This window comes from Triticum urartu, chromosome 2, assembly GCF_003073215.2.
Source record: "Triticum urartu cultivar G1812 chromosome 2, Tu2.1, whole genome shotgun sequence".
NCBI classification, from domain to species: domain Eukaryota; kingdom Viridiplantae; phylum Streptophyta; class Magnoliopsida; order Poales; family Poaceae; genus Triticum; species Triticum urartu.
Window position 1 is genome coordinate 531,931,052 of NC_053023.1, and position 20,280 is coordinate 531,951,331.

Consider the following 20,280-nt stretch of genomic DNA (forward strand, 5'->3'; position numbering starts at 1 on the left):
AGTGATCCTTTAGAACAATATTTGCTAGACCATGAGAATGATATGTTTATGAATGAAAGAAGGGAAATAGATGAAGTATTCTTTAAATAGGAACCTATTCTGAAACACAATTTGCCTGTTGAAATCCTAGGGGATCCCCCTCCACCTAAGGGTGATCCCGTGTTTGAGCTTAAACCGTTGCCTAATAATCTTAAATATGCTTATCTTGATGAAAAGAAGATATATCCTGTTATTATTAGTGCTAACCTTTCAGAGCATGAAGAAGAAAGATTATTGAAAACTCTGAAGAAGCATCGTGCTACTATTGGATATATTCTTGATGATCTTAAGGGCATTAGTCCCACTCTATGTCAACATAAAATAAATTTGGAAGCAGATGCCAAACCAGTTTGTGATCCTCAACGATGTCTGAATCCTAAAATGAAAGAAGTGGTAAGAAAAGTAATACTAAAGCTTCTGGAGGCAGGTATAATTTATCCCATTGCTGATAGTCAGTGGGTAAGTCATGTTCATTGTGTCCCTAGAAGGGAGGTATTACTGTTGTTCCTAATGATAAAGATGAATTGATTCCACAAAGAATTATTACAGGTTATAGGATGGTAATTGATTTCCGCAAATTAAATAAGGCTACTAAGAAAGATCATTACCCCTTACCTTTTATCGATCAAATGCTAGAAAGATTATGCAAGCATACACATTACTGTTTTCTAGATGGTTATTCTGGTTTCTCCCAAATACCTGTGTCGGCTAAAGATCAATCAAAGACTACTTTTACATGCCCTTTTGGTACTTTTGCTTATAGACGTATGCCTTTTGGTTTATGTAATGCACCTGCTACCTTTCGAAGATGCATGATGACTATATTCTCTGACTTTTGTGAAAAGATTTGTGAGGTTTTCATGGATGACTTTTCCGTCTATGGATCTTCTTTTGGTGATTGCTTGAGCAATCTTGATCGAGTTTTGCAGAGATGTGAAGAAATTAATCTTGTCTTGAATTGGGAAAAGTGCCACTTTATGGTTAATGAGGGTATTGTCTTGGGGCATAAAGTTTCTGAAAGAGGTATTGAAGTTGATAAAGCCAAGGTTGATGCTATTGAAAATATGCCATGCCCCAAGGACATCAAAGGTATAAGAAGTTTCCTTGGTCACGCCGGATTTTATAGGAGGTTCATTAAGGACTTCTCAAAAATTTCTCGGCCTCTGACTAATTTATTACAAAAAGATATACCATTTGTCTTTGATGAGGATTGTGTAGAAGCATTTGAAATAATTAAGAAAGCATTAGTATCTGCACCTATTGTTCAGCCACCTGATTGGAATTTACCCTTTGAAATTATGTGTGATGCTAGCGATTATGCTGTAGGTGATGTTCTAGGGCAAAGAGTTGATAAGAAATTAAATGTTATCCATTATGCTAGTAAGACTCTAGACAATGCTCAAACAAATTATGCTACTACTGAAAAAGAACTTTTAGCAGTTGTATTTGCTTGTGATAAGTTCAGACCTTATATTGTTGATTCTAAAGTAACTATCCACACTGATCAAGCTGCTATTAAATATATTATGGAGAAAAAAGATGCTAAACCTAGACTTATTAGATGGGTTCTCTTGCTACAAGAATTTGATTTACATATTGTTGATAAAAGAGGAGCTGAGAACCCCATTGCAGACAACTTATCTAGGTTAGAGAATGTTCTTGATGACCCACTACCTATTGATGATAGCTTTCCTGATGAACAATTAAATGTCATAAGTACCTCTCGTAGTACCCCTTGGTATGCTGATTATGCTAATTACATAGTTGCTAAATTTATACCACCTAGCTTCACATACCAACAAAAGAAAAAGTTCTTCTATGATTTGAGACATTACTTTTGGGATGACCCACATCTTTATAAAGCAGGAGTAGATGGTGTTCTTAGACGTTGTATACCTGAGCATGAACAGGAACAGATCCTACGCAAGTGCCACTCTGAAACTTATGGAGGACACCACGCGGGAGATAGAACTGCACATAAGGTATTGCAATCCAGTTTTTATTGGCCTACTCTCTTCAAGGATGCCCGTAAGTTTGTCCTATCTTGTGATGAATGTCAAAGAATTGGTAATATTAGTAGACGTCAAGAAATGCCTATGAATTATTCACTTTTTATTGAACTGTTTGATGTTTGGGGCTTTGACTATATGGGACCTTTTCCTGCCTCTAATGGATATACGCATATTTTAGTTGATGCTGATTACGTTACTAAGTGGGCAGAAGCTATTCCAACTAGTAGAGCTGATCATAATACTTCTATTAAAATGCTTAAAGAAGTTATTTTTCCGAGGTTTGGAGTCCCTAGATATTTAATGACTGATGGTGGTTCACATTTTATTCATGTGCTTTTCGTAAAATGCTTGCTAAATATGATGTCAATCATAGAATTGCATCTCCGTATCACCCACAGTCTAGTGGTCAAGTAGAATTGAGTAATAGAGAACTCAAATTAATTTTGCAAAAGACTGTCAATAGGTCTAGAAAGAATTGGTCCAAGAAACTTGATGATGCATTATGGGCCTATAGAACTGCATATAAAAATCCTATGGGCATGTCTCCGTATAAAATGGTATATGGAAAAGCATGTCACTTACCTCTCGAACTAGAACATAAGGCATATTGGGCTATTAAAGAGCTCAACTATGATTTCAAACTTGCCGGTAAAAAGAGGTTACTTGATATTAGCTCACTTGATGAATGGAGAACCCAAGCTTATGAAAATGCCAAGTTGTTTAAAGAAAAGGTTAAAAGATGGCATGACAAAAGGATACAAAAGCGTGAGTTTAATGTAGGTGATTATGTACTGTTATACAACTCTCGTTTAAGATTTTTGCAGGAAAACTTCTCTCTAAATGGGAAGGCCCCTATGTTATTGAGGAGGTCTATCATTCCGGTGCCATAAAAATCAACAACTTCGAAGGCACAAATCCGAAGGTGATAAACGGTCAAAGAATCAAACATCATATCTCAGGTAATCCCATAAATGTTGAAACCAATATTATTGAAACCGTAACCCCGGAGGAATACATAAGGGACACTTTCCAGAACGTTTCAGACTCCGAAAAGGAATATGTATGTGGTACGGTAAGTAAACCGATTCCAAAACAATTTTTAAGGCAATATTTCTCCATTTTGGGATATTTAGAAAAATAGAAAATTAAGTAGCAGTCTAGGAAGGAAACGAGGGCCCCACGAGGGTGGAGGGCGCGCCCTACCCCCCTGGGCGCGCCCCCTACCTTGTGAGCACCTCGTGTGCCTTCCGGACTCCGTTTTCTTGCACGATACGTATTTTGGTCGGTAAAAATTCATTATATATTCTCCCGAAGGTTTTGACTCCCGTATCACGCAAATATCCTCTGTTCTTGTTTTGGGCTATTCTCTGTCAGGGTTGTCAAGGCCAGGCATCATGTCGTCCCCCTCCTCCAACAACGGTGACAAAGATGCCTGGCTAATGAAGATAGAGCTGAAGAGGGAAGAACCCGTGGAGATCAACAAGGATGAAGGGATCAAGAAGGCCACGGAGAACCAAGCTCCAGCAACAGAAGACATCCTTCAACTTGATCACAACCTTCTTACCCCAACTGAGATCGAAGCTTTCCAGATGATTAAGTTAACTTGTATTCAAAACAAGTATCTCACAAGTGAAAATATTTTGTTGAAGGAGCATATCTTTGCACTCAAGGGCATTATTCGCAAGCTAGAGGACCTCTTATGCTCGATGTGCGACTATCCATCACCTCCATCTTCACCAACCAAGGAGATATAATAACATGGGTATGGGCACTCCGCTTGGCAACTGCCAAGCTTGGGGGAGGTGCCCTGGTATTGTATCACAATCGAAACTCCTATCTTTACCATTTTCCTTAGTTCGATCCTATTAGTAGTATTTTGATCTAGTAGAATAAAGTTTATGGAATTATCTAGTTTTAAGTTTTGCTTTATGATCTCTCTATGTAATCGAGTCCGTGAGCTATATAATAAAGATTAGTGTTGAGTCAAGGGCTTGATTTTCTTGCTATGATCTTGGGTGAATAAAAGAAAAGAGAAAAAGAATAAAAAGAAACAAAAGTTCATATCGATCTTATTGAGAGTAATGACTTCACATAGGAAGAGTATGATGATTTAAAAGTTGTTGGGAGTTGGCAGACATAGCTTTGTTCATCGTTGCAATTAATAGGAAGTAATAAGGAAAGAGAGGTTTCACATATAAATATATTATCATTGACATCTTTTATGATTGGGAGCACTCATTAAAATATGACATGCTAAAGAGTTGATATTGGACAAGGAAGACAACGTGATGAGTTATGTTTTCTTATATCTGAGATAAAGTATGTTGTCATGGATCCTCCAACATGTTGAGCTTGCCTTTTCCCCTCTTGCTAGCCAAATTCTTAGCACCAAGTAGAGATACTACTTGTGCTTCCAAATACCCTTAAACCAGTTTTGCCATGAGAGTCCACCATATCTACCTATGGATTGAGTAAGATCCTTCAAGTAAGTTGTCATCGGTGCAAAGCAATAAAAATTGCTCTAAATATGTATGATTAGTGTGGGAGAAATAAGCTTTATACGATCTTGTGATGTGGAAGTAATAAAAGCGACGGACTGCATAATAAAGGTTCATATCACAAGGGGCAATATAAAGTGACGTTCTTTCGCATTAAGATTTTGTACATCCAACCATAAAAGCGCATGGCAACCTCTGCTTCCCTCTGCGAAGGGCCTATCTTTTATTATTATCTTCTACCTTATGCAAGAGTCATGGTGATCTTCACCTTTCCTTTTTACATTTTATCCTTTGGCAAGCACAGTGTGTTGGAAAGATCCTGATAGATATATCTAATTGGATGTAGGGGCGCATGAGTAATTGTTGTTTACATTACCCTCGAGGTAAAAGGTTGTGGGGCGAAACTATAAGCCCCTATCTTTCTCTGTGTCCGATTAAAACTCTGTAACCACAAGTATTGCATGAGTGTTAGCAATTATGAAGGACTAGATGATAGTTGAGTATGTGGACTTGCTTTTTAGCTCTGACATAGACTCTTTCTGATGTTATGACAAATTGCAATTGCTTCAATGACTGAGGTTATAGTTTGTTGGTTCTCAATAAGGTTTCTGATTCATACTTTTGCATTGTGAATAGATTATCACTTGAACATAAGTAATCATATGACAATATCTATATATGTTGCTGTTATGAGAATAATCATGATGCCTTCATGTCCGTATTTTATTTTTATCGACGCCTCTACCTCTAAACATGGGGACATATTTATTGTTATCGGCTTTCGCTTGAGGACAAGCGAGGTCTAAGCTTGGGGGAGTTGATACATCCATTTTGCATCATGCTTTTATATCAATATTTATTGCATTATGGGCTGTTATTTCACATTGTGTCACAATACTTATGGATATTCTCTCTTATTTTACAAGGTTTACATAAGGAGGGAGAATGCCGGCAGCTGGAATTCTGGGCTGAAAAAGGAGCAAATATTAGAGACCTATTCTGCACAACTCCAAAAGTCCTAAAACTCCACGGAATACCTTATAATAAATAATGAAAAATCCTCGCCAAAGATGAAGACCAGGGGGGCCACACCCTGTCCACAAGGGTGGGGGCCCCCCCTAGGGCGCGCCCCTACCTCGTGGGCCCCTTGGTGGCTCTCCGATGACCATCCTCTGCTATATGAAGTCTTTCGTCGAGAAAAAAACCAGAAGCAACCTTTCGGGACGAAACTCCGCCGCCACAAGGCGGAACCTTGGCGGAACCAATCTAGGGCTCCGGCAGAGCTGTTCTGCCGGGGAAACTTCCCTCCCGGAGGGGGAAATCATCGCCATCGTCATCACCAACGCTCCTCTCATCGGGAGAGGGCAATCTCCATCAACATCTTCATCAGCACCATCTCATCTCAAAACCCTAGTTCATCTCTTGTATCCAATTCTTGTCTCCAAGTTCGGGATTGGTGCTAGTAGGTTGCTAGTAGTGTTAATTACTCCTTGTAGTTGATGCTAGTTGGTTTAATTGGTGGAATATCATATGTTCAGATCCTATATGCATATTAATACCCCTCTGAATATGAACATGAATATGCTTTGTGAGTAGTTACGTTTGTTCCTGAGGACAAGGGAGAAGTCTTGCTATTAGTAGTCATGTCAATTTGGTATTCGTTCGATATTTTGATGAGATGTATGTTGTCTAGCCTCTAGTGGTGTTATGTGAACGTCGACTACATAACACTTCACCATTATTTGGGCCTAGAGGAAGGCATTGGGAAGTAATAAGTAGATGATGGGTTGCTAGAGTGACATAAGCTTAAACCCTAGTTTATGCGTTGCTTCGTATGGGGCTGATTTGGATCCATATGTTTCATGCTATGGTTAGGTTTACCTTAATAATTTTGTTATAGTTGTGGATGCTTGCAATAGAGGTTAATCATAAGTGGGATGCTTGTTCAAGTAAGAACAGCACCCAAGCACCGGTCCACCCACATGTCAAATTATCAAAGTACCGGACGCGAATCAAATGAACGTGATGAAAACTAGCTTGACGATATTCCCATGTGTCCTCGGGAGTGCTTTTCCTTATATAAGAGTTTGTCCAGGCTTGTCCTTTGCTACAAAAAGGATTGGGCCACCTTGCTACACTTTATTTACTTTTGTTACTTGTTGCTCGTTACAAATTATCTTATCACAAAACTATCTGTTACCACTTATTTCAATACTTGCAGAGAATACCTTGCTGAAAACCGCTTATCATTTCCTTCTGCTCCTCGTTGGGTTCGACACTCTTACTTATCGAAAGGACTACGATAGATCCCCTATACTTGTGGGTCATTAGAGTCGCATGTATCTCGTTCTTGAGGCAACACCGGATGAGACAGGCTATGAGTAAAACCAGCCCTCGAGTTTCCCCGAGGTGGCCCCGCAGGCGGCTCGGTTTGGACCAACACTTAGAGAAGCACTGGCCCGAGGGGTTAAATAAAGATGACCCTGGGGTTGGCCGACCCAAGGGAAGGGTAATAGGTTGTTAGGCAAATGTAAAACCAAGGTTGGGCCTTGTTGGAGGAGTTTTATTCAAAGCGAACTGCCAAGGGGTTCCCATAACACCCAACCGCATAAGGAACACAAAATCAAGGAACAAAACACCGGTATGACGGAAACTAGGGCAGCAAGAGTGGAACAATACACCAGGCATAAGGCCGAGCCTTCCACTCTTTACCAAGTATATAGATGCATTAAATTAAATAAGAGATATTGTGATATCCCAACATATCCATGTTCCAACATGGAACAAACTTCATCTTCACCTGCAACTAGCAACGCTATAAGAGGGACTGAGCAAAAGCGGTAACATAGCCAAACAACGGTTTGCTAGGAAAGGTGGATTAGAGGCTTGAAATGGCAATATGGGAGGCATGATATAGCGAGTGGTAGGTAGCGCGACATAGCGATAAAACGAACAACTAGCAAACAAAGATAGAAGTGATTTCGAGGGTATAGTCATCTTGCCTGAGATCCCGCAAGGAAGAAGAACAAGTCCATGAAGAAGACAAACGGACGTAGTCGAATGAATCCTCACAACTCCGGAACGAAACCGAAGCTAACGAGAGAAAGCAACCCGGAAAGAAGCAAACAACATAGTAAAGAACCATCACATAAGCATGGTATGATGCGCAAACAAGTATTATGCATGTCTGGTTTAAAGAGGCATGGCAAAGTGCAAAAAACAAAACTACAAATTAAGTGGAGCTCAATATGCAACGAGTTGCATATTGACGGAACACCACATCAATTATTTAGTTCACTCCCGGTTAGGTACTCAACAATATTAAAAGTTGTTAGACATGGCAAGAGGTGAAGCATATGAAATCTACCTGTCTAGGCAAGTTTAAATGAGGCCGGAACAACAAACAACAAGTCCGGAAAATCTTCATATGCAAATTATGGATTTGGTACTGTTCTGCCCTAAACCATATTTTAGAGTTGTTTAACATGCAAAGTAAAGCCACCATGTTAAACTAGGCATTTTTCTACCCCATTTACATATAAAAATTTATTAAATTTGGAGCTACGGTTATTAAGTTATGAAATAAAGCATTTTAACATGGCATATGAGCAAAATTAAACAAACAACATTTTAAACATGTCAAACATGCATGAAAGTTGGATATAATGAAACTAGACAAGATTCTAAGCATTTTTCATATAAGGTTTGTTTAATTCCGATGCACAGTTAATTAGTTTTTATATGCATGAAGTTAGGGGAGTTTTCTGTAAAACAGGTAAACCACTGGTTATTAGCAAAATCGTAGCGGACGAAAAAAAATATAAACTGGGCTGAAACTGCTGACCAACAGTGCACGGGGGGATTTGGGGTGGCTGCTCACATTGGGCCAAGCCCAGGTGGTGGAGAGGTAGGCCGGGGTGGACTGGGCCGGCTCGCATGTTGGGCTGGCAGAGGCAAGGTGGAGCGTGCTGGCCTAGTGAGGAGGAAGACGCGGTCAACGCTCGAAGCGTTCGTCGTCTCCTGACGAACAGGAAGCGGTCGAGGCAGCGGGCCGCGGAGGTGGAGGTCGCCGGCGCTGGTGGACTTTGGCGGCGAGCGGAGCTTGGCAAGGCGGCGACCGAGGCGACGCCCTTGGCTCCAGCGGGTGGTAAGGACGACGCAGAGGCGATGCGGCGCTACAGCTGTTCGAGGCAAAGTAGGGGCGCGATTCAGGCGAAGCGGAAACAGCAGCGACGGGGCTTGGAACTTCCACGGGCAGGCGAGGAGGTCCTGGAGAGGTCGCCGGCGGCAACTGGCGCGGGCATGCGAGGTGAGGCGGAGGGACTTGGCGCTCTAGTTTTGCTGAAGACTTCGAGGAAGCCGAGCCCGGCGTGGAGAAGGTAACTTAGCACGGCGGTGGCTAGCCTGGGGTTCCCGGCGACGACAAGGTCGGTTGAGGCGCGAAGGCGAGGCCGAGGTTGCAAGGGCGGCAAGGCAAGCCCTAGCTTGAGGCGCCCATGGCTGTAGGGGAGAAGGAACAAGGCAGTGCTGCTGTTGCGGTGCTGGACGCGTCCATGGAGGCAGGGGAGGCCGCGGTGAAGCGACTCCGACAGGTTGGAGTCGAGGTAGCGCACGGATCCGACCGGTCTTTGTGGCGGACGCGCGAGGACAACGAAGAACGCCGGCGAGCTGGTCCGGGATGATGTGGTCAACAAGAAGCAGGGAATCGAGCAGGTAGTTTCGTTCATGGCGTCCCCTGTTCATGTGAATAAGAGAAGGGAGAGAGCTGAGAGAGGGAATATGGAGGGGGAAAGGAAGGAGAGGGAGGCGACGGGGAGCTGCAACATGACCTGTTGCTCCGGTCGTCCAGGTCGAGGTCGGCTTGCTGGAGGGGCTCGGGCTCCATGGGCGCGAGGGGATCGAGGACAAAGGCGCAAGAGGAGGAGCTCGGGCACTGTGTTGCTGCTCTGGATCAAGAGGACGGGATCTGGGGTGTGGGTGGTTGGCTCGGGTGAGATCCCGAGGGAGATTTGAGTGTGGCGGCGGCGGCAGGGACAAAAGTTCTAGATTTTAGAGTTTGTCTAGAGATGGATAAAGGGGAACTATATATAGCAAATGGATTTTTGGTTAGGGGTTAATCTGTCCCTTTGATCGTAATCAGACGATCGGAAAAAATAGATAGGGAGTCCAAACAAGAAAACGAAGATGTTTTCGGGATGTTTGGGGATGATCCGGATCCGACGGTGACGACTGTCAGGGTCGGGTTCGGGACAGCTGCCGGACGCGCGTGAGGGGTCAATGTACTTCGTAAGGAGGGGTCAGGCTGGGCCTAGGAGTACTGTGAAGAAGGGCTTGGGCTGAGAGGAAAGAGGGGGAATGCAGCCTGGCGACTGTTTTCGGAGACCGAAAACGTCTGACATTTTGACCGGCTATATTGCTGCTATAGTTATCCGTTGGGGCATCAAACAAACTCTGAATGCGATGAAATTTGGCAGGCGGCCTACCTACAACATAACAACACTGCATGCCAACTTTCAACCCATTCCGAGAACATTTTCCGGCCACCAATAAAATAATATTTCGGACGTGCCGCGGGCGCGTGCAAGTGTGCTTGGGCTCAGAACGGACAACAGACGGAACTGGGGAACCTGGACGGATGCAAGTTTGAAAACATGATGATGCAAAGCACATGATGACATGACAAGATGCGACAAGCAAGCAAATGACAAGGCAACAACAACGAATAACTGGAAGACACCTGGCGCAACGGTCTCGGGGCGTCACATGCTCCCAACTCTTGATGAGCTACATCAACCTTGAGCAACCCACACAAGTTCAATTACATGATCAAGTTCAACACCACCACCCAAGGTATGTTATGCCATCTTAGAGAAGCTTTACCCTGAGTCATGGGTCAAAGCAACTCAACAAGATGCGAATACATCAAAAGCTTAAACGATAAATGGTAACCCCATTTTGAGCTTAAATGATGAGTATGACCTATGATCAAGTGATCTCACTTGACTCCTCGGTCAATATACTCTAACATAGGTGACTCTGTCGCCGACCAATTCTAGATGAAGTTCTCTAGTGTTTCTATGTTTTTCTTGCATTTGTCTCTTGCATATTTATTTCCCTTCATGTAGATTTCTTTTCTTTTTCTTTGTTGTGTTCTGCATCTCTTGCATCGAATTCATTGCAAATCTTTCAGTTAATTCATTGCAGATCTTTGTGAGATCTTATTTGCCTAATGAGCTGAGGTGACAAATGTTCTCTCTGTCTGGAACTCGGTCATACCGATTCGCCTCTTTTGGTCACGCCGAAGCATTTCGGTGCAACCGAAAAATATAACTTGGTGTCATTGATTTCACTGCAGAGAAAACAATTTACCATTTGTTCCTGCACTTTTGTCCCAGCTCCACTCGATGATTCTTGTCCTCTACCAGCATTACAATCTATATGCTGCTTTGCTCTGTGACTCAAGGACCAAACCTATTTTGACTCACACTCCAGAAGATCCCTTCTTGGAAATTGATGTCAAAGGGGGAGAGAGATCACATCAAAGCTTATTCTCTTCAAAGGGGAGAGAGAGAGAGAGAAAAAGGGAGAGAGAGGTAGTCACATCAAAGGCCCCAGATGCTTGGTGTTCAAGAGGAGAGAAGTCACATGTCTTTAAGAGGGGAAAGACATGTCTATGTTATGTTTATGTTTATGTTTATGGTCTGTTTTGCTCTGATTTTGTTTCCCTATGTTCTCCCACTATGAAAGTGTGTTATATCGACTAGAGGGGGGTGAATGGGCGATTTTTATGAATTCTTCACTAAGGAATTTGCAAGTGAGGAAATTCCTTAGCGAAGAACTACTAGCAGCGGAATAAGTACTCAAAAGTAAACATAACAGAACACAAGCATAGTCATCACGATGAAATGAACATAAGCATAGAGTACCGAAAGCGTAAGCACAAGACAACGCAAGATGAAGACAAACAGACTGAAGAAATTGAACTGAGGAAATTGAGAAAGTCTTCAGTCAAAGTCTTCAAACACAGATATGAACCAACACTCAACACAGTTATGAGGAAATGAAAGAGTTGAGGAAATAGAACCAGTGAGCTTGGTGAAGACAATGATTTGGTAGACCAGTTCCAACTACTGTCTCAGTTGTACATCTGGTTGGAGCGGCTAGGTATTTAAACCTAAGGACACACAATCCCGGACACATAGTCCTCACCGTATTCTCCTTGAGCTAAGGTCACACAGACCTCGCCCAATCACTCATGGTAAGTCTTCAGGTGACTTCCGAACCTTCACAAACTTGGTCACTCGGCGATCCACAATTCCTCTTGGATGCTCTAGACCTTGACGCCTAACCGTCTGGAAGAAGCACAGTCTTCAAAGGTAACAAGCGTCGGATCCACGCAGGATCAATCTCTTCAGTGATGCTCAGTCACTTGGGGTTTGTAGGTGTTTGGGTTTGGCTTTCCTCACTTGATGATTTTTGCTCAAAGTCCTCGAAGGATGGGATGCTCTCAAATGACAAGTGTCAGTTTCTCTCGGAGTAGCCAACCAGCTAGTGGTTGCAGGGGGCGGCTATTTATAGCCTAGGGAACAGCCCGACATGATAAGACATAAATGCCCTTCAATGATATGACCGTTAGGTGGGTAGATATTTTGGGACAGCTGGCGCACAACACAGCAACGGTCGGAATTTTGAGTATCAAATTCCTCAGGGCTGTCATGTTCCTCACTATATAGGCAGTCTGCACTAGCGAATTCCTAACTCCTCAGTCACAACAAATTCCTCAGAGACCAGAAGAACTTCGTCTCTGTCACTGAAGAATATGACTGAACTGTATGAGATTTCCAATGGCTTCACTCGAAGGGATTGGTAGGTGTAGGATTTTGAGTTGAGCATCACATGGAAATTTTTCCTTAGTATTTCCTCGACCCCCTTTAACAGTATGGTGTTTCCTAAGACTCAAGAAAGAGAAAATGAAACTATAAAAACAAAATTCTTCATGCTTCATGTCCCTCGAATGAATACAAAGTCTTAGAAGTCCAAAGTCTTCAGTCGAAGAACTTCATTTTTAGGGGTCGACTTTCTCTGTAAATAACTCCTCATAGACTTATAGACCTGTGTACACTCACAAACGCATTAGTCCCTTAACCTATAAGTCTTCAATACACCAAAAACACTAAGGGGCACTAGATGCACTTACAATCTCCCCCTTTTTGGTGATTGATGACAATATAGGTTAAGTTTTCAACGGGGATAAACATATGAAGTGTAAAAACTGATATTCAGGAATTTGATTGCAAGATATAGAAGAACTCCCCCTGAAGATGTGCATAGTGAGGAATTTGCATTTGAAGCAATGCACACTTGAAGAGTTGAATCATGGAGATCTCCCCCTATATCTTGTAATTCATACACGCATTTGACATATCATAATGAGGAATATGAAATGCATGATGAAATATGGTGACTGATGTAATTTAGCATGCATGCATTAACACATATGAGGAATAAGCATGTAGAAAGACACATCAAAAGTATCGAAGCACTATCGGGTTTAAGTTTACAACTCAATCCAATAAAGTTTCAGAAGAACGAGAGTTGTAACTTAGCAAAAAAACGCCCATATAGACAGACCCGCTTGAAGACTAACTCAAAATTCTCCCCCTTTGTCATCGAATGACCAAAAGGATCGAAAATGAGGACTAACGCCCCTGCAGAATATCAAGTTGATGAAGGAGCGCCATCGTTGTTGGGGTCGTTTGTCGTGGAAGGGCCTGCTGCAGCGTTGTCCAAGTCTTCATGCTCGTCGGTATCGCGTGATGAAGAATAGGAGCTAGACAACAAAGGAGGAACCTTGACCTTCTTGTATTTCTTGAGTGGAGGTGCAGACCAGTCAAAATCCTCCTTGAGACCCATTTTCTTGAGATCTTCTTCACCATACAGATGTGACAGAATGGCCCAGGTGCGACCAAAAACTTCATGGAGGTAGTAATGGTTTTTCTTCACTGCATTGTGTGTAGCAGTCATGTTGTGAAGAAATGAGCCAAACTAACACTTAACCCATTTATGGTTTCGATCCACCTTCTGGTGAAGACTAAGCAGAAGCTCATGGTCAGTCATCACACGAGGAGCAGTGGCTTGGGGAGTAGACTTGGGTGCATTGGCAGCAGAGTCATGTGTGGCAGAGTCATCATTGGTGGAATAAGATGCAGCCTTGCGAAACTGACCATCCAATGGACGAATGCCTTCATCAGTAACAACCGGAGCCTTGCCCTTTTCATCAGCTGAGGAATAGGTCTGCTTGAGGACTTCAATCGGGGGCAAGTAGCTGAGGTGATTCTGAAAATCAGCTTTGTAGTTGAGTGAAGACCTTGTCCTGAGGAATCTCATGATCCAGGGTGCATAAGGCTTCAGCTCAAATGGTGAAAGTGCAACATTTGCCAGAGTCCTCATGAAGAAATCGTGATAATTGACAGGAATGCCATGAATGATGTTGAAAACCAGATTCTTCATGATGCCGACAATTTCCTCATCAGATGAGTCGATGCCTTTGATGGGGCTCATTGTCCTCGTCGGAATGCGATAGACAGTCTGAGGCACATATAATAATTCCTTTACGAGGAATTTGGTTCGTGGGGCCTGACCTGGCTTCAAAGGCTTCATCAGAACTTGCATGTAGTGATTTGTAAGCTCAGGTTCACTGTAGATGCAACGAGCAGCTTCAAGGGGAGGACTGAGTGGTAAAGCACGAAGCAATTCAGTAGCTGGTGCCGTGTAGTCAGTGTTTTCAGACATCCAGTCCAGCACCCATGAATTCACATCTTCAGAATCTTCTGTGATGTGCAGCGTCGCATAAAATTGAAGAATGAGTTCTTCATTCCAATCACAGATGTCAGTGCAGAAATTTAACAGTCCAGCGTCGTGAAGAACACTGAGGACTGGCACGAAGCATGACAGGGATTCCATATCCACGCGAGGAATGTGCTCATGGTAGAAGATTTTGTCTTTGTTGAACAGCACTGAGGAATAGAAATTAGCCTGGCTGGCAGTCCAGAAACGTCTCTTCCTAATGTGAGCAGAGTCATAGGGGTTGTAGTTTGTGAAGAATACGTGCTCGCCGAAGAAATCATCAGCCTTGAATTTTTGCTTCCTAGAGAATGGATCCTTTGTCTTGGGTAGAGGAGTGTCAGTGAGTTGCATCACATCCTCAGGAATCGCAATCTCAGGTTCTTTAGACTGAGGAATTTCTGGTTCCTCTTCAGTGGCAGTCCGCGTCTTCAGATGTTCAGCGGCAGCAGTTTCTTCAGCACTAGTGGCTGGAATTTCTTCACATACAGATGAAGTGGGGTGAGTTTCTTCAGAGCCCATTTGAACAGTTTGTGTAGGGGACTGAGGTATTTGCTGTAAAGGTGTGAGCAGTGGAGAGTTGGGATGCTGACTTTCCCAAAAGTCATCACTTAGCACGGGTGTGGTACATCCAATGTCCACATCTTCATCTCCCATTTCTTCAATGCCAGCCTCTTCAGCTGTGAACTGAGGCATAGGCGAAGAAACAACTGGTGTTGAAGGGATTTGATCCACTTCAATTTCTTCATCCATCTGCTCTGATGAAGCAGCAGAGGGATTCTCTTCATCGGATTCACTTGGAATCTCATATTCTTCATCAAAAGGAACAAGGTCCTTTGATGGCATGGTTGAGATAGGAACAGGATCAATTGGGTTTGCAAACGAGCTTGTCAGTGGCTTCATCTTCTTCGGGGCTGAAGAATTTGATGAACTTGATGCCTTCTGTTTCTTCACTGCTGCACGCTCTGCAACCTTGGTCTTCTTCACATCTGATGCAGATTGAAGGATCGGAGTTGGTGTAGGCGCGGGAGGAGCAAAGGAACCTGGTTGATTTTCTTCAGGCACAACTGATGCAGTTGCCCTGACTTCTTCATTTTCTTCAAGCGCACCACTAGTGGATGCCGTGGCAATTTCTTCAGCAGCTGGAATGCAGTCATCAGCCCTGGAACTCACATTTTCTTCAGCAGCCTGAAAGTCATCAGCGGTGTTGGCATGTTCTTCAGTTGGCTGAGCAGATGCTTCAGCTTGAGGAATTTCCTGTTGCATTGAGGGTGCAACATTTGAAGTGAAGTTGTCAGTCAGTTTAACAAACCTGACCTTGGATCCTTGCCAATCAGCATAGTAGGCTTTGAAGTCATCGCTGAGGGTTTGATTTCAGACTGGATTTTTACAAGTTCATCAGTTGTCATAGTGACAACGTTGTTCTTCAGAAATTTCTCCTTCTTATATTGCGCTTTCTTGATCTACCTGGCCTTCTCATATTTCCATTTTTCTTCTTGGATGAAATGGGTCAGCATGTGACTTTGGCCAAGAGTCAACTTGAAATCAGGCATAGGAGTGTTTGGGTCCTTATGCCAGAGATCAATATAGTCGAGGATCAACCTTGGATCCAAAAGCAGTGGCACATTTGTGCCTTTGGCTCTAGAGGCCCTGACTTGCCTATCTTTGATGATCTCAGCAAGTTCTTCATCATCAGCTTCCTCTTCTTTAGATGGCACTTGGAAGGCGACCTGCTTCTTCTGAGGACTAGGGCGAGAACCTCGTCCAGCAGTAGCCTTTGTCTTCAGCAGAGAGGGTCCCGTTGAAGAATTGGGTGCAGCTGAGGAACTAGCTGAAGCTCCTGAGGCAATAGAGACGCCTGTAGTCCTTTGACATGTGGCAAGATGCACAGGTGCAGAGGACTTTGTCGGAGCAGCTGAGGACTTTGGAGGAGCTGTTGAGGACTTTTGAGGAGCTGAGGATTTGGGAGGAGCAGGAGCAGCATGAGGAATTGGCCTTGAGGGCTTTGAAGATTCTGGCCGTGAGGGCATTGCTGAGGAACTTGGCCTTGAGGGCACTGAAGGCGAAGCACTTGACTTGTGCGCAGGCTTCTTTGACATGGCCTTCTTAGACTTGACAGAGGCCTCGGCGGCAGCAGAGTCTTCGTTGAATTTCTTCACAGCTTCTCTGGCTTGTCTAGCCAACTTGGCCTGGCGCTTGGCCCATTCATCAGGATAATCCTCACCACGCTTGAGGCTGGTGGGGTCAGCTATTTGGCCAGGTGCCAATGGAGGTCTTGGGCATGGAGGATTGAGTGCGAATTTCTTCATGTATTTGGGAGTAACATATCCGTACTCCCTCCACTCTCTTGCCCGTCTCCTCTCTATCCTCTGTATGCGCACCTTGCGCTAATTTTTGTCCTCTTTCCCAAACTTGGCCTCATCAGGAGTGCAGTAATCTTTGTATATGTATCAGGGATTTCAAAGGCAGTATTGATTTCAGGCCTCTTTCCTCCTTTCTGTGGCTTCTTACTGTCAGCCATTTTCTTCAGTTGAGGAATTTGAACAATTGAATTCTCTGAAGAAGTATGCAAGTTTTCTTCGAGGAACGCTGCAAATGAGTTAAGTTGATGAGAACCTAGTGATTCAGCAGCAGACATGAGTGCATGTGAACAGAGTATAGTTGCGAGGAATTTTGAGAGGTCATATGCGTTCTCAGAAGGTTTTGTAAAAAGAACAAGTTTTAGGAATTTGACTAGACGAGTCTTGAAGAATTTCACTGAGCGTTCTTAGTCTTAGGTTCCAGAGTTGTACAGATCAGAAATCCGCACAATTGAGGAATCTTGAAGAGAAATTTGCAGCTTAGAGAAATGAATCAAGAACAGATGACATGTGAGGTGTTTAGTGTGTGAAGATTTGAAGAAAAACACCTTTGAAGATTTTGTAGATAATCATTTGAATCACAGAGGGTAGTAAAAGTATCTTTTAATTACCCTGAACGAAGAACATGATAAACTGTGAGGTGGAGAAGTGAAGTTCGTCTGTGCAGATCTTCCACGCCCTAACTCGGCGGAGGAAGACGGCTATGGCGGCAGCGGAGTGAAGATTTCTGCGGCCGGCGTGAGTACGGCGGCGACGAGGTCGAGGCATTGAAGCTCTTCCTCACCGGCGACGATGAAGTAGCGGCGGCAGCAGAGTTGAGAAGCTCGAGCTGGAGAAGGAGGTCGAACGGAGTAAAGGAAGTGAGTAAGGGGAGAGGGGGTATTTATAGCCACGGTGAAAAACTATTCGCCTGAAGAATTTGGACGAACATGCCCCTGACCCTTCTCATTCGCATGACATGTGTCACCCATGTACTGAGAAGTGGAGATCGTGTTAGATCGTGGGTGAATAGATAAGTATATCATGCGATGCGGAACGGTTTGAGCGGCAAAGCCGAAAATTTGGATAAGATAGGTTTTAAAGTTCCGTTCACAATTTCTTCAGCTGACAAGGACACAGTGAAGATTTTGAACGAGTTTCAAATAGAACGCACATGAAGAATTTGTGAACAGATTGGGTTTAGTATAGCATAGAGGGGGAAGGGTCCGATCACATTCACTTAGCAGAAAAACCAACTTGAAGAAATAGCCATAAGTGAATGCTATAGAGGACATAAACTCATATATATATAGCCAATGAAGAAAAACGACAGAAACAATGAAGACAATGCAAAGTTGAAGAATTTGAACAACTGAGGAATTTCAACTTTTGGTGGTGGCGTGACCCACCGTATAAGAATGATGATTTCAGACACCGCGTACAATTGTCGTAGGGTTCTGAGAATCAAATTCTTCGTTAATTTCTTCACACTTAGAGTGTTATTCTTCATTGATTTAAGAAAAACGTTTCTTCATGTGTTGCACATCTAAGTCATCAGTTTTGCATAAGTGTTAGGATGAGTGTCCTTTTCAGAGAACATTCGAAGATTCTAGGATATTTAGCTCACACCGCAACTTACTAAATCTCTTCTCATCCAAGGGCTTTGTGAAGATATCGGCTAGCTGTTCTTCAGTCTTCGCATGCTCAATAGAAATGTCGCCCTTCAATGCATGATCACGAAGAAAATGATGACGAATCTGAATGTGCTTTGTCTTCGAGTGCTGAACTGGGTTGTGAGCAATCTTGATGGACTCTCATTGTCACAGAAGAGAGGCACATTCTTCATGTTGACGCCGTAGTCCTTGAGAGTTTGCTTCATCCATAGCAATTGAGCACAGCAAGAACCAACGACAATGTACTCAGCTTCAGCAGTAGATAGTGATACGCAGTTCTGTTTCTTCGAGGACCAACAGACCAAAGATCATCAAAGGAAATGACATGTACCAGATGTTGAATTGCGGTCCACACGATCACCAGCATAGTCAGAGTCAGAATATCCGATGAGATCAAAAACCGAGCCCTTGGGGTACCATAATCCAAGTGTTGGTGTGTAAGCTAGATATCGAAGAATATGCTTCACAGCCTTATGGTGTGATTCCTTCTGTGTAGCTTGAAATCGGGCACACATGCAAGCACTAAGCATTATATCTGGCCTAGATGCACATAAGTACAATAAAGAACCAATCATGGAGCGTTATACCTTATGATCGAAGTCAATACCATTTTCTTCAGTGCACATATGGACATTTGTGGGCATAGCAATTTTGATGCCTTTGCAATCTTGCATGCCGAATTTCCTCAGTACATCCTTGAGGTATTTCTCCTGAGATATGAATATGCCATTGCATTGTTGACGAAATTGAAGACCTAAGAAGAATTTCAATTCTCCCATCATAGACATTTGATATTATTCACTCATCATATAGGCAAATTCATCAGTATAACGTTGGTCAGTACAGCCAAAGATAATATCATCAACATATATTTGGCACACAAACAATTCACCATCATAAGATTTAGTGAAAAGAGTAGGGTCGAGTGAACCGGGTTTGAAGCCTTTCTTCATAAGGAATTCATTCAAAGTATCATACCACGCCCGTGGGGCCTGCTTGAGGCCATAGAGGGCCTTATTGAGTCTGAAGACTTTATCAGGATTCTTTGGATCTTCAAAACCTGGGGGTTGAGCAACATATACTTCTTCCTCAAGCTTACCATTGAGGAATGCACTTTTCACATCCATTCGATATAAAGTGATATCATGATGGTTAGCATAAGCAAGTAATATGAGAATAGCCTCAAGTCTAGCAACAGGTGCAAAAGTTTCATCGAAATCAATTCCTTCAACCTGTGTGTAGCCTTGAGCTACAAGTCGTGCCTTATTCCTTACCACAAGGCCATTTTCATCTTGCTTGTTGCGATAGATCCACTTTGTGCCAATGATATTGTGCTTGCGAGGATCTGAACGTTTGACCAGTTCCCAGACGTTATTGAGCTCGAACTGTTGTAATTCTTCTTGCATGGCCTGAATCCACTCAGGCTCCAGAAATGCTTCATCTACCTTAGTGGGCTCTGTGATAGAGACAAAAGCATAGTGCCCACAAAAGTTAGATAAATGTGAAGCTTTTGATCGTGTGAGAGGACCTGGCGCTTTAATGTCATTGATGATCTTTTCAACTTGCACTTCTTTTGCAATGCGAGGATGAGCTGGTTGTCGTTGATGAATTTGATCAACATTTTCTTCAGCACCATTTTCTTCAGTATTTTCTTCAGGTGCATTAGCTCGACGTTCTTCATGTTCTGGAATGAATTCTTCAGCAGATTCTTAAGTAGGAATGACATCCTCAGTAGCCTTGAACTTGATAGTTTCCTCAGGTGCTGGTTCATCTATCACAATAGGTAGGTGCAATCTTTGCGAGCCATTAGTTTCATCGAACCGCACATCTATAGTTTCAACAACCTTGTGAAGAACGTTGTTGAAGACTCTGTAGG